At 42.8% G+C, this 15,575-nt stretch overlaps 4 non-coding genes across 4 annotated transcripts; 3 read left to right on the top strand and 1 right to left on the bottom strand.

Annotated features, from left to right (window-relative positions):
• Nucleotides 1–72, top strand: trnac-gca (transfer RNA cysteine (anticodon GCA)). The gene has a single exon. It is a non-coding gene; the product is annotated as a tRNA-Cys (tRNA).
• A 2,283-nt stretch (nt 73–2,355) lies between these two features.
• Nucleotides 2,356–2,427, top strand: trnac-gca (transfer RNA cysteine (anticodon GCA)). Its single transcript has one exon. It is a non-coding gene; the product is annotated as a tRNA-Cys (tRNA).
• A 6,657-nt stretch (nt 2,428–9,084) lies between these two features.
• trnap-agg (transfer RNA proline (anticodon AGG)) lies at nt 9,085–9,173 on the top strand. Its single transcript is given in 2 exon segments — nt 9,085–9,120; nt 9,138–9,173. It is a non-coding gene; the product is annotated as a tRNA-Pro (tRNA).
• A 4,899-nt stretch (nt 9,174–14,072) lies between these two features.
• On the bottom strand, nt 14,073–14,154 carry trnas-gcu (transfer RNA serine (anticodon GCU)). The gene has a single exon. It is a non-coding gene; the product is annotated as a tRNA-Ser (tRNA).
• Nucleotides 14,155–15,575: the final 1,421 nt, after the last annotated feature.

Raw genomic sequence — 15,575 nt, forward strand, 5'->3', positions numbered from 1 at the left:
GGGGGTGTAGCTCAGTGGTAGAGCATTTGACTGCAGATCAAGAGGTCTCTGGTTCGAATCCAGGCTCCCCCTTGCACATTCTAAGTGCTTCTTTTGGGGCCTCAGAAAATCAGCAATCTGTCGCTGTCGCTGTTTCTGTTGAGTTTGCCGCACAGATCCAGGCCTTTTGACCCAACGGGTCTGTGCCAGCCTTCATGCTTCACACAAGACACCTCCCTCCCGACTTCATTTGCCCCCATCCGCACACTCTTCCATTCCTTTCGCCCCGTGTGTTTATCCAGTTTGCCATTTCATGTATCGATGTTATTTGCCTCAACTGCTCCTTAAGGTAGCGAATTCCACATTCTTGCAACTCTTTGTTAAAGAAGTTTCCCATGAATTCTCTATTGGATTTATTAGTGACTATCTTATAACCGATAGTTTTAGAGTCCCCTACGAGTGGAAACATTTTCTCTCCTTCGACCCAATCAAAACCTTTCATTATCCAAAGACCTCTATCATGTCAGCCATCAGCCTGTTAAATCAATCCTGACAGGTATTATCTTTCAGTTCTGGCATCATCATTATTTTCACCTTCGCCAATTCCTCGATATCCTTTTGATAATAGGGAGACCAGAAGTGTTCACAGTGCTCCAAGTGTGGTTTAACCAAGGATCTCGGACTACAGGTACACAAATCACTAAAAGTGGCGATGACATAAATAAATACAAGCCAAGCACTGGGGTTCATTTCCAGGGGGATAGAATTGAAAAGCGGATAAGTTATGTTAAGCCTGTATAGTCTCCCTGATAAATACTGAGACAAAGTAACTATTCAATATTCCAGCCATTTCACTGTTATTACCTCTGAGTATATCTTGTGTATCCCTTGTTGGCCCTATCCCTATCCTGATGTTATTGACGTTTCAGTGGAATAATTGACTATTTCTTGATAATTTAATTTTGTATTTCCTTTCTGCTTTCCTGATTGCTTTTTGACATCCTTCCCAACGTCTTCATGTTCCCCTTTATCATCCTTTCCTTTATTGTCCATGTAGTTAGAATATGCATTTGTTCAATTTCTATTTTACCTTATCTCTATCTCTTTATTCATCCACAATGTTTCATTATTGAATATTTGTTGCTTTTTTTTTTAGAGGAATGAATTTCTCTTGAAATCTATTGATCACCGTTTCAAATATTTCCCAAAACCTGTTCTATATCTTTGTCAAGATTTTTCCGAGTTCACCTTCCCAGGTTCCAATCTCACACCCTCAAAAATAGTTTTTTCCAATCTATTAATTTGGTCTTTGTCTTACTGATGTCTCTCTCAATCTTTACGGTGGAGGGATTGAGGTCGGGAGTGATGTGTGAGTGAGTGAGGGCGGGAGTGAGGGAAGGAGGGAATGAGGGATGGATAGATTGAGTGAATTAGCGTGTTCGTGAGTGTGCGAGTGACTGAATGAGTGAGAGCGAGAGGGAGGCAGGGAGAGCAGGCAGGAGTGATAAAATTACAAATGAGAGACAGGCAGACAAGAGAGGAATTACTGCTGGATCTAGTAATGGGGAATGAAACGGAGGAGATAGGAGAAGTAAGTGTAGGCGAATATCGAGGCACTAGTGATAAGGTTTAAAATAATAATTGAGAAAGACGGCCACACGCCTATTGCCAGCACTCTCTGCGAGCATCCGCGGGCCAAATAGAGGCTTTCAGCATTTTCCACTTTTATTTCCTGGCGCCGTCACAATTTCGACACTCACAGCTTCTTATTTCATGGCCAGGATGCAATTTACACACTTTCCCTTGCGTTAAGTCCCACTTCTGTTCCGTAACCTGTAAATGAATCTGTTGACTTAACAAATATTACAGTCACTTCACACACTATCTCCTCCTGTCCACTCTTGCCAAATGCCTGCTGGATGTTTATTTATTACATTGATTCGATATTCTGTACACTTACATATATGGCACTGAGAGCATGATCTTGTGAAACTGCACATTGAACCTGTTGTTTCTTGTGTTGACTGTAACGATCTACAGAACGAGGGGCAGAGCACAGTGAGAGAGCACGTGACAACTGCTGGAGAAACATCTGGTTGAAATTCAGGTGTCGTTTGTCTGGTGCTTCCAGTTCCGCGTTCTGTGGTGAGGATGTGTTCATTGAAGTTTAGTGACAAGGCTTTCCATGTCGGGTTGTGCATCGCATCTGTACACAATAGTGTGACTCACTCCGTTCATGATTCATTTCTGATTGCTGAATTTACCTGTCTTCCAGAATAACTGATGAAGCTTATTTTCATGTTGGTCACATCAACATGGTGACTGCCAGCTACTGAGCTCCATTACATTGTGCGTGCAAGAATGTTCAACAGATGTGGGGGTGTAGCTCAGTGGTAGAGCATTTGACTGCAGATCAAGAGGTCTCTGGTTCGAATCCAGGCGCCCCCTTGCACATTCTAAGTGCTTCTTTTGGGGAGTCAGAAAATCAGTAATCTGTCGCTGTCGTTGTTGAAATTGAGTTTGCCGCACAGATCCAGGCCTTTTGACCCAACGGGTCTGTGCCAGCCTTTCGGCTTCACACAAGACTCCTCCCTTCCTCCTTCACTTGCCCACATCCGCACACTCTTCCATTCCTTTCGCCCCCGTGTGTTTGTCTCGTTTGCCATTTCATGTATCGATGTTATTTGCCTCAACGACTCCTTACGGTAGCGAATTCCACAATCTTGCAACTCTTTGGCAAAGAAGTTTCCCATGAATTCTCTATTGGATTTATTAGTGACTATCTTATATTGATAACCAATAGTTTTAGAGTCCCCTACGAGTGGAAACATTTTCTCTCCGTCGACCCAATCAAACCCTTTCATTATCCAAAGACCTCCATCATGTCAGCCATCAGCCTGTTAAATCTATCCTGAAAGGTATTATCTTTCAGTTCTGGCATCATCATTATTTTCACCTCCGCCAATTTCTCGATATCCTTTTTATAATAGGGAGACCAGAAATGTTCACAGTGCTCCAAGTGTGGTTCAACCAAGGATCTCGGACTACAGGTACACAAACCACTAAAAGTGGCGACGACATAAATAAAAACAAGCCAAGCACTGGGGTTCATTTCCAGGGGGATAGAATTGAAAAGCGGAGAAGTTATGTTAAGCATCTATAGTCTCCCTGATAAATACTGAGGCAAAGTAACTATTCAATATTCCAGCCATTTCACTTTAATTACCTGTTAGTATATCTTGTGTATCGCTTGTTGGCCCTTTCCCTATCCTGATGTTATTGACGTTTCAGTGGAATAATTGACTATTTCTTGATAATTTAATCTTGTATTTCCTTTCTGCTTTCCTGATTGCTTTTTGACATCCTTCCTAACATCTTCATTTCCCCTTTATCATCCTTTCCTTTATTGTCCATGTGATTCGAAGATGCCTTTGTTTAATTTCAATTTTACCCTTATCTCTTTATTCATCCACAATGTTTCATTATTGACTATTTATTGTTTTCTTTAGATGAATATAGTTCTCTTGAACTCTATTGATCACCGTTTCAAATATTTCCCAAAACCTGTTCTCCATCTGTGTCAAGATTTTTTCCAAGTTCACCTTCCGAGGTTCCAATCTCACCCCATCAAAAATAATTTGTTTCCAATCTATTAATTTGGTCTTTGTCTTACTTATGTCTCTCTCAATCTTTTACGGTGGAGGGATTGAGGTAGGGAGTTAGTTTGTGAGTGAGTGAGGGAGGGATGGAGGGAGTGAGGGAAGGATGGAATGAGGGATGGATCGAGTGAGTGAATTAGCGTGTTCGTGAGTGTGCGAGTGACTGAATGAGTGAGAGCGAGAGGGAGGTATGGAGAGCAGGCAGGAGTGATAAAATTACAAAAGAGAGACAGGCAGACAAGAGAGGAATCACTGCTGGATCTAGTAATGGGAAATGAAACGGAGGAGATAGAAGTAAGTGTATTCGAATATCGAGGCACAAGTGATAAGGTTTAAAATAATAATTGAGAAAGACGGCCACAAGCCTATTGACAGCACTCTCTGCGAGCATCCGCGGGCCAAATAGAAGCTTTCAGCATTTTCCACTTTTATTTCCTGGCGACGTCACACTTTCGACACTCACAGCTTCTTATTTCATGGCCAGGATGCAATTTACACACTTTCCCTTTCGTTAAGTCCCACTTCTGTTCCGTAACCTGTAAATGAATCTATTGACTTAACAAATATTACAGTCACTTCACACACTATCTCCTGCTGTCTGCTCGTGCCAAATGCCTGCTGGATGTTTATTTATTACATTGATTCGATATTCTGTACACTTACATATATGGCACTGATAGCATGATCTTGTGAAACTGCACATTGAACCTGGTGTTTCTTGTGTTGACTGTAACGATGTAAAGAGCGGGGTCAGAGCAGAGTGAGAGAGCATTTGACTGCAGCTGGCGAAAAGTCTGGTTGAAATTCAGGTGTCGTTTGTCTGGAGCTTCATGTTCCGTGTTCTCTGGTAAGGATGTGTTCACTGAAGCTTAGTGACAATGCTTTCCATATTGGGTTGTGCATCGCATCTGTACACAATAGTGTCACTCACTCTATTCATGAAACATTACTGATTTCCCGAGTGATTTATCTCCCTGAATAACTGATAAAGCTTATTTTCATGTTGGTTTTTCAACATTGATCACTGCCAAGTACTGAGCTCCGTTACCTTGTGTGTGTAAGAAGCGGGGCTGGTTGTGGGGGTGTAGTTCAGTGGCAGACCATTTGACTTCAGATTATGAGGTATTTGGTTCAAATCCAGGTACCCCTTTGCATTGTAAATGCTTATCTTGGGATGCGTAGGGTAAGTGTACCCTCCCTGCAGAAGCAGGATTGTTGCTTATGTTCTGTTACGTTATGCCGACAGCAGTTGAGAAGTCCACTCATCTCGATTGTTCCATCCTGATATTTCCGCTCCACATGAACCTCCTCCCTCCCTACTTCATCTCACCCGATCACCCTGCCCTTTACTTCATCTGCTTATCTTGCTTCCCCTTTAAAGCATCTATGCCATTCGCCTGAACTATTCCTTTTGTTGGGAGTTTCACATTCTTACCAAACTTTCAGTAAAGATGTTTCTCTTCAATTCCGATTGGATTTATTCGTGACTAGCTCATATTTATGACCTCTCGTTTTGGTCTCCCTCACAAATGGAAACATTCTGACGACGTCTCCCCTACCAAACCCTTTAATTATCTTAAAGATCTCTATCAGGTCATCCCCCAGTCTTCTCTTTTCGAGAGAAAAGAGCTCCAACCTGTTGAGCCTTTCCTGATAAGTATTTCCTGATAAGTCCGAGTTCTATTATCATCCTTGTGAATCTTTTTTGCTGCTTTGCCAATTCCTCTCTAATCTTCTTATAATCTGGAGACCAGAACTTTTCACATTACTTCAAGTTTGGTCCAACCAAGGTTCTATTCCTGCTTATCATCTGGTTTTCAATTGTATCCCTTAGTGGTCTCAGCCCGGATCCCTGTGGAATACCACTTCTCATCTTTTGTCAGTCTGAAGAACTACCCTTACCCTTACTCTCTGTTTTCTGTTTTGTAGCCAGCTTGCTATCCATTCTGATACTTGTCCACTGACTCCACATCCTCAGACCTCAGATATGAGTTGAAAATGCTGAACCTTATCGAAGGCTTTTTGAAAATCCAAATTTATTACGACTGCTACATCAGCCATGTCTATTCTTTCTGTTACTTCTTCAAAGAATTCAATAAGATTGCTCAAGCATGACCTTCCTTTCTGAAATCCGTGCTGTCTATTATTTATTATAATTTAGTTTTCTAGATATTTTTTCTGTTGCATCATAGAGTAATCATTCCATTATCTACACTAACACCGATTATAAACTCACTGTTTTGTTGCTCCCTGGGCTTGTTCTATCTCCCTTGTTTTATTTTAGGAATAGGATTGCTGTCCATCAGACCTCATAACAAATTCCCTTTTCTAATGAATGTTTACACATATGAAAGAATATCTCTGCTGTCTCTTCCCTAATGTCTATTAACATGCGCGGCTGCAATCGATCCTGACTGGGGGTCCTTTCCTCTCTAAGTTTGATTAGTTTATCAATTATCTTTTATGTTTTGTAGTGAAATTGCAGTTAAGGAGGAGGAGTGTGAAACATTGGATGGAATAAACATGTTGAGAGAAGAAGTATTAAGGAGATTAGCATCTTTGAATGTGGATAAATCCCCAGGGCCGGATGAAATGTATCCCAGGCTGTTAAAAGAAGCAAGGGAGGAAATAACGAAGACTCTGAACATCGTTTTCCAATCCTCCCTGGATAAGGCGTGGTGCTGGAGAATTGGAGGACTGCTCGTGTCTTACCGTTATTTAAAAAGGGAGATAAGGATAGACCGAGTTATTATCGGCCAATCAGTTTTACCTCGGTGGTGGGCAAATTATTGGAATCAATTCTGAGTGACACGTTAAACCATCACGTAGAAAGTAACGGGTTAATGAAGGATAGTCAAGATGGATTTATAAGGGAAGGTCGTGACTGACTGACTTGATTGAATTTTTTGAGGAGGTAACAAGGATTGTCAATGACGGCAGTGCATTTGATGTCGTCCACAAGGATTCTAGCAATGGTCGACGGGAGTTTTTATGACTGGAAGGCTATTTCCAGTCGGGTTCCGCATGGCTCACTATTAGGTCCCTTGCTTTTCCTGGTATATATTAATGATTTTAACTTAAATGTACGGGCATGATAAAGAAGTTTGCTGAGGATACAAAAATTGACGGTCAACTTTTGTATTCTCTGCCAGCTTCTTTATCATGCCCCCTAAATTTAAGTTAAAATCATGAATATATAGTGAGGAGGAAACCTGTAGACTGCAGGAAGATATCAACGGACTGATCAGGTGGGCAGAAAATTGACAAATTGAATTCAATCCGGACAGGTGTGAGGTGATGCATTTGGGGAGGGCAAAAAAGGCAATGGAATACAAAATAAATGGAATGATACTGAGAGGTAGAGGACGTGAGGGACCTTGGAGTGCATTTGCTTTCTTCGCCGAGGCATAGAATATAAGAGCAGGGACGTTATGCTCGAGCGGTATAAAACACTGGTTATATCACAGCTTAAGTACTGCATACAGTTCTGATCACCATATTATAGGAAACAATGTAATTGTACTGGAGAGGATACAAAGGAGAGTGGACGAATGAGTGAATGAGTGAGTGAATGAGTGAGTGAGTGATTGAGTGAGTGAGCGAATGAGTGAGTGAGTGATTGAGTGAGTGAGCGAATGAGTGCGTGAGTAAGTGAGTGAGTGAGTGATTGAGTGAGTGAATGGGTGAGTGAGTGAGTGAATAAGTGAGTGAGTGGATGAATGAGTGATTGCGAGAGGGAAGCAGGGAGAGAAGACAGGAGCGATGAAATGACAAAAGGGAGACAGGCAGACAAGAGAGGAATCACTGCTGGATCTCGTAATGGGAAGTGAAATGGAACAGATAAGAGAAGTAAACGTTGGGGAACATCTAGGCACGAGCGATCACAACATAATAAGGTTTATAAATATCATTGCGAAAGACGGTCACAGTTCTGTCGCCTGCACTTTCTGACTGCATTTGACGGCCAAAAGTAGTTTATGGAGAATTTTCCACTTTTGTTTCCCGGAAATTACACACTTTGGGCACTCACAGCCTCTTATTTCATGGCCAGGATGTAAATTCTGTAATTTACAAAGTTTTCCATTCGTAAAGACCCATTTCTGTTCCGTAACCAGCAATTGGATGTATTGACTTAACATATAGAATCATAGAAAGGTTACAGCACAGAAGGAGACCATTCGGCCCATCGGGCGCGGGCCGGCTCCCTGCAAGTGCAACCCAGTGACACTCCCCCATCCTATCCCCGTAGCCCTGCAATTTTTTCCCTTTAAGTACTTATCCAGTTCCCTTTTGAAGACCATTATTGAATCTGCCTCCACGACCTTCTCGGGCAATGCATTCCAGATTCTAACAACTCAATGCGTAAAATAGTTTCTCTCTATCTACTCTGGCAAGAAACCTCATGGTTTTGAAGACCTCCATCAAATTTCGTCTCAACCTTCTCTGCTCTGAGGAGAACAACCTCAGCTTCTCCAGTCTATCCACGTAACTGAAGTCCCACATCCCTGAAATCATTCCAGTAAATATTTTCTGCACCCTCTCTAAGGCCTTCACATCCTTCCTAAAGCGTGGTGCCCAGAATTTGACACAATACTCCAGTTGAGGCCAAACCAGTGTTTTACAAAGGTGAAGCCCTGAGAGGGGGTGCAGAAAAAAATTACTAGCATAATTCCAGGAATGAGGGACTTTAGTTACATGGATCGACTGGAGAATATGGGGTTGCTCTCCTTGGAACAGAGACGGTTTTGTCGAATTTTGATAGAGGTATTCAAATCATGAAGGATCTCGACATGGAAGAAGGAGAGAAACTGTTCACATTGGCGGAAGGGTTAAGAACCAGAGGACATAGATTGAAGGTGATTGGCAAAATAACCAAAGGTGACATGAGGAAAAACTTTTTCACGCAGTGAGAGGTTCGGATTTGGAATGCACTGCCCGAGGATGTGATGGAGGCAGATTCAATCACGGCCTTGAAAGGGGAGCTGGATAAGTACTTGAAAGGAAAAAAAATGCAGGGCTTCGGGGAAAGGCAAGGGAGTGTTTCTAGCTGGATCGCTCTTGCAGAGAGCCAGCACGGACTCGATGGGCCAAATGGCCTCTTTCCGTGCTGTAACCTTTCGATGATTCAACTTTATGTGTTGGAGGCGATTCAAAGGGAACAGAGCGTGCCGTAAATCGACACACCTCTCAGTATCCTCGCAAGCAATGTAGTTTAAGAGCAATTAATCCTGAACCGTCTTACTTGATAACTCAAGTCGTACACTCGAAACCAATTTGGTAAAGGAAGACTAATATTGGGGACTGGAAATAGTTAGTGTACAACTTGATATTGCTGTACACTGGAATAGAAAACGAGATTGGATGGACAGAAGTGGTCTGAAAGGATGGCCGATCGGCTGTGGGACGCAATGAACTTTTACACTGGCTGCACAATTGAGCAAACAGCGGCTCGTTGGTCTAGGGGTATGATTCTTGCTTAGGGAGTTTCATTGAATAATATGCAAGAGGTCCCGGGTTCAAATCCCGGACGAGTCCTCCTGTGTTGCTCCTTTTAGTGAAAAGTCACCAATTGGCTTCTGACATCTTTTCAGTGTTGCTGTTGGTGGAACTGAATTCTTTCCAGACCATGTTTGAGCTCCAGTGGACTGACTGCCGATGATTCATCGGCGCAACACACAGAAAGCAAATAAAATGTCTCAAGATGAAGAGGAGATTGAAACTGAATTTGCATTTTTCCCAATTCAGGCGGATATTAGATGGCGGGATAGAAAGCCACATATCCAAGTTTGCCGATGACGCCAAGATGGGCAGCATTGTTAGCAGTGCAGATGAAAGCATACAATTACAGAGATGCATTAATACAATGAATGACTGGGTAAAATTGTGTCAAATCGATATCTGTTTAGTCAAGTGTGAGGTCATCCACTTTGAACCTAGAAGGATAAATCAGAGTATTTTCGAAATGGTGAAAAGCTCGAAAAAGTGGAGGTCCAAAAAGACTTAGGGGTCCATGTGCATAAATCATTAAAATGGCATGGACAGGTAAAAAAAATAATCAAAAAGGTTAATGGAATGTTGGTCTTTATATATAGACGACTAGAATACAAGGGGATAGGCATTATGATATAGTTATACAAAGCCCTGGTTGGACCACACCTGAAGTATTGTATTCAGTTCTGGGCAACGCACCTTCGGAAGGATATATTGGCTGTGGAGTGAGTGCAGCGTCGATTTACTGGAATGTTACCTGGACACCAAGGGTTAAATTAGGCGGAACGTTTACACAAACTGGGGTTTACCTCGAATTTAGTCGATTCAGGGCTGATTTGATCGAATTTTTCAAAATATTCAGGGGAACTGATGGAGTAGATCGAGAAAAACTATTTCCGCCGGCTGGGATGTCTAAGACTTGGGGACATAGCCTAAACATTAGGGTCAGGACTTTCAGGAGTGAAGTTGGGAAACACCTCTCCAAAGCAAAGGGAGGGAGAAGTTTGGAACTCTCTTCCGCAAACCGCAGTTGATGCGAACTGAATTGTTAATTTTAAACCTGAGATTGATCGATTTTTGTTAACTGAAGTTATTAAGCGATACGGGGCTAAGGCGATTATATGGAGTTCGGTCACATATCAGCCATGATCTGTTTGAATTGCGGAACAGGCTCGAGGGGTGAAATGGCATACTTATATTCCTCAGCTCCTCATTGGTGAGAATGATTCTGCATTGGCCGGAAATCGAACCAAAGTCTCCCGCATAAGAATTGAGAATTCGACCCCTGCACAACCAATGCGCGCGTTCTTAATAGCGGCAAGTGTCCATTTGGAATCCGATCTGAACGAACATGCCGTTTACAGCTGCGGTGGCCGAGTGTTTAAAGCGTTGGACTCAAAATTCAATTGAGGTTTTCCTGACCAGGTTTGAATTCTGCTCGCAGAGCTTCTGTTTCAAGATCACTTCAGTGCTGAAATAGATTAACTTGGAGTTAATTGACCGCATTTATCTCTCTCCCAGAATGAGAGATTCTACAGCGTGGCCGGTGCTTTTAATTAGTGTCGGATCTTCTCTTGCAAGATTTCAAGACCCGAGAAGGAATCTCTCCCAATCTGTAACTTAAATTCTGCTAGTTTGCAAAACCTGACATTTTTACTCTTTATTTTCTTTGTCTGCATCTCTTTCTCTCTCCCTGTCTCTGTCTCTTGTCTCTCTGTTTTGTCCCGATGGACTTCTCAGGCTTCCTTGAACGGCGACAGCTGATCTCACCAGCAACAATAGCAGAGAATGTGAAAGGAAAAAAAAGACTGAGACAGTAGGAAAAGGAAAGGTGCAACCCAGCTGTTAAATTGGTCGCTAATGTATCCACATTCATGGATCTTCGCTCTCATAGTGAATGAAAGCAGCAATTTGAGTAAAGTGTACTTATGGTGGAGTGTAAACTATGACGATGCCGAGACAGACGACAATGTCGTTTCAGAGTAATTCATTCTGTAAAGTGTTACTTGATAATACAAGTCGTACATTCAAAACAAATTTGATATTTTTGATGTGATATAATTAGTGCAGAACTTGACATTGTACAAGAAAGCGGGATTCTATCGACAGAGCCTTCTGAAAGGATGGCGGATCGGCTGCGTGGCAGCGAAATTTTGCAGTGACTGCACGGCTCTGTTGCCAGTTGGTCTTTGGGTCTGATTCTCGCTCAGGGAGTTTCATTGGTTCAAATCCAGGATAAGCCCCGTTGTGTCCCCATTTTTAGTCAAAAATCACCAATTGGCTTCTCACATCTTTTCAGCGGTGCAGAAGACAGGTTTGACTTATCTCCAGCAGAACATGTTTGAGCACCAGAGGACAGAATGCAAAGGGTTTGTCCACGCAACACACGGAGACGAAATGAAGATAATCTTTCAAGAAGTTGGACAGATTGAAGCCGTCACATGAATTTATCCCAATTCAGGCGATCTCATGGGTGCAGAATACAAAAGGTAAAGGATGCTGCATTGTCCTGGAAACAAACTCATGGTTTACCGCCGGCAGGCAAGGGTTTCACACTGAGCCACCAATGCACACCACGGCTGCAGACTGCACGTGTAACGTTGGATACATGTCTGGAACATGCAGACTGGCAGAGTTCCGGTTTGTCCACCTCAAAAATTTCAAGAATTGCCTTCAAGCTGCACCTTAAAATCTGCTCAATCACAGAATTTGGAGATTTATACTATTTTTCTTTGCATGCATCTCGATATCTCTGTCTGCGTTTCTTCCCTCTCTGCCTTTCCCCCTGATGGACTTATCCAGCTTATTTGAACGGCCAGACGGGTTTCTGGAACGCCCAGGTTTCCAGACTGTAGAATCTTCAGTCCATTAATTGTATTTCGACAGGATGATCTTTGCTATTTTTCCGTCTCCGTTTTCAGAAAATATAAGCCCAGATGGGATTTCATCTCCTCGGGTCCCGTCACCTTCGGGTAATGGGAATGAACCCAATCTATCATTCGGTCTTAATATCTGTATTCTCATTGCTTAAGAATAAAATTACGGGGTTACAGTTATTTTGAGGACACATTTTAGAAATTAACACATAACAGACTTATTCGAAAACTAGAAGCACGTAATTAGCTAAAGGATAGGAGGCAGAGTCGTGGTGAACGGATGTTTTTCTGACTGGAGAGAAATATGCAGTGGGATCACCCAGGGGTCGGTATGAGGACTATTGCTTTTCTTGTTATATATACATGACTTGGATGTAGGAATAGGGAGTACAGTTTCGAAATTTGCGGATGATACAAAACTTGGCAACTTATAGCATAGTGAGGAAGATAGTAGCAGACTTCAGGAGAACATGGACAGACTGGTGAAATGGGCAGTCACGTGACAGATTTAACGCCGATCAATGTGAGGTCATGCACTTTTGGAAGAAGAACAAGAAGAGGCAGTATAATCTAAATGGAACAATTTATGGGGGGTTGCAAGATCAGAGGGACCTGGGGGAGCATATTCACAAAACAGGGCAAGTTAATAAGGTAGTTAAAAAGCGTATGGAATATTTGGCTTTGTAAATGGGGGCATTGAATTTAAATACAAGGAAGTCACACAAAACCTTTACAAGTCACTGGTTCGGCCTCAGCTGGAATATATTGTACAATTCTGGGCACCATACTATACGAAGGATGAAAAAGGATTGAAGGGGATTCAGAGCAGGTTGACCTGGATGATACCAGGGATGAGGGACTTCAGTTATTTGGAGAGATAGGAGAAGCTGGGATTATTCTCCTTACAGGAGAGATGGTTAACGGGAGACCAAAGAGAGGTATTCAAAATAATGAGGGGTTTTGAAATAGCAAGTAGGGAGAAATTGTTTCCTCTGGCAACTGGGTCGGTAACCAAAGATCATAGATTAAAATAATTGGCAAAATAACCAGAGAGGAATTTAAGAGATTTTTTTTCACACAGAGGGTTTGTTAAGATCAGGAACGCACTTCCTGAAAGGGGGGTGGAAGCAGATTCCACAGGATCATTCAAAAGGCAATTGGACATGTACTTGAGAAGGACTAATTTGCAGGGTGATGGGGAAAATCTGGGGTGTGGGTCTAATTTGGACAGGACTTCGAAAAATAGCCGGCACAGGTACGATTGCCGAATGGCCTCCTTCTATGCTGTAAGATTCTATCATTCTGTGATTATCTTCTGAATCGTTGGAATTGATAATATTCAGTGTTGTGGAGCCAAGAAAATTATAACCATGATATTCGGCTTCTCCATTCCCTTATGAATATCGCAGATTATAATGTCCAGGCGGGGTGGGACTGAAAGGTGGATAGAGTGCGGAGATTGGGATGGAAGCCCAGCAGAATGAACTTGATGTCAACAGCAGGCGGTGAACCTTCTTCTCCAGAGAGGATCGTCATTTCAGTTCAGAAGGAAAAAGGTATCAAGAAAATCGGGTGAAATCGACACGGAATGAACCGGGACTGACAGCACATCCCTTTTAAACAGACACAGACACGGAATGATCAAAGACTTACAGCACATCCCTTTGAAACAGACACAGGCACGGAATGATCCAAGACTTACAGCACATCCCTTTTAAACAGACACAGACACGGAAAAATTCCGGGACTGACAGCACATCCCTTTTAAACTGACACAGACACGGAATGATCCGTGACTGACAGCACATCCCTTTTACATCGATAGAGACACGGAATGATCCGGACATAAATCATAATTATGGTACATAAATTTCTCTTACGTTGACTACAAGATTTACTCGTTTTACAACGACATCACTGTACACTTTTATTATTCGCGACCTTGCAATCTCAATACCTTCTTGGTAGGAACTGTTGCTGATTTCAGCAAACAATGCAAAAACTTCCTTCTGCCGTTTGCCGACCTTCTGGATGGACTGAATGAAAGAAACAAGATTAAACACAACGTCGACGAGGATGAAACTCGAACCCACGCGTGCAGAGCGCAATCGATTAGCAGTCCATCGCCTTAACCACTCGGCCACCTCGTCGCATGCGCAAATTTGCGAAAGCTCCTTTATTCAAAATGAAAATACTGCCGATGTTGCCAAACTGAAATAAAACAGTAAATGCCGGACATCCTCAGCAGGTCAGGCAGAATCTTGAGATACAGAGTTAATATTTCATGTAGATGACCATCACATGAGTATTCAATTACAATCCTGACTTGCGCCTTGCAGATGGTGGGACGGCTTTGGGGTGTCAGGAGGTGAGTTACTCGGCGCAGAATATCCAGCCTCTGACCTGCTCTTGTTGCCACAGCATTCAGCTGGCTGGTCCAGTTAACTATCTGGTTCATGGTGACCACCAGGATGTTGATGGTGGGTGATTCCTGGAAAGATTCCAGGAATGAGGGGCTTTAGTTTCATAGATGGACTGGAGAAGCTGGGGTTGTTCTCCTTGGAATAGAGACAGCTGCGAGGAGATTTAATAGAGGTATTCAAAATCATGAAGGATCTGGACAGAGTAGATAGAGAGAAACTGTTCCCATTGGCGGAAGGGTCAAGAACCAGAGGACATAGGTTTAAGGTGTTTTGCAAAAGAGCGAAAGGTGACATGAGGAAAAACTTTTTTACACAGCGAGTGTTTCGGATCTGGAATGCACTGCCCGAGGGGGTGGTGGAGGCAGATTCAATCATGGCCTTCAACAGGGAACTGGATAAGTATTTGAAATGAAAAAAAAATACAGGGCGACAGTTAAAGGGCGGGGTGGGGTCTTGCTGGATTGCTCTTGCAGAGACCCGGTACGGACTCGATGTGCCGAATGGCCTTTTTCCATGCTGTAACCTTTCCATGATTCTATTCTGTGTGTCGGGGGCGATGCAAAGCGACCGGAGCGTGACGTAAATCGACCTGCTCATGTCCATTCCCTGATAATAAATCCTAGTGTGATGCAAAGAAGAAATACATAATTATGGTACATATCTTTCATCTTATGCTCACCACGAGAGATACTTCGTTTACCAGTGGGCCATTGCGCACTTTGATTGAAACTTCACCAAGATCACCCCTTACAATCCCAACACCTCCGTGCAAGAAACATTTTGGGTGGCAATACAGACTTTGCTGATTTGTGCAAACAGATGGAAGCCAGCAATGCGGAAACGCACTTCTTTGGAAAGAAGATTTTTGGTTGACGCGGCCAAAATGAACAGCTCTACTAATTGTAGCAGAGGGGGGATCCGAACCCACATAATCGAAAGATTGACTCCATCATCTTGGACAACTGCATTGCTCTCCTCCATCCCAGTCTGTCCATTTCTGATATAAAAGTTCAGAGGGCTGAAAGCTGACCTCTGGTTCTTTCTCCACATGCGCTGCCTGACCTGCTGAGTGTTTCCAGCATTTTCTGTTTTCATTTCTGTGAATTCACAATGGCTGTTTTCCTGAAAACACCCAGTTTGACCCAAGG

Source organism: Heptranchias perlo, chromosome 20 (assembly GCF_035084215.1).
Source record: "Heptranchias perlo isolate sHepPer1 chromosome 20, sHepPer1.hap1, whole genome shotgun sequence".
In the NCBI taxonomy this organism is placed as follows: Eukaryota; Metazoa; Chordata; class Chondrichthyes; order Hexanchiformes; family Hexanchidae; genus Heptranchias; species Heptranchias perlo.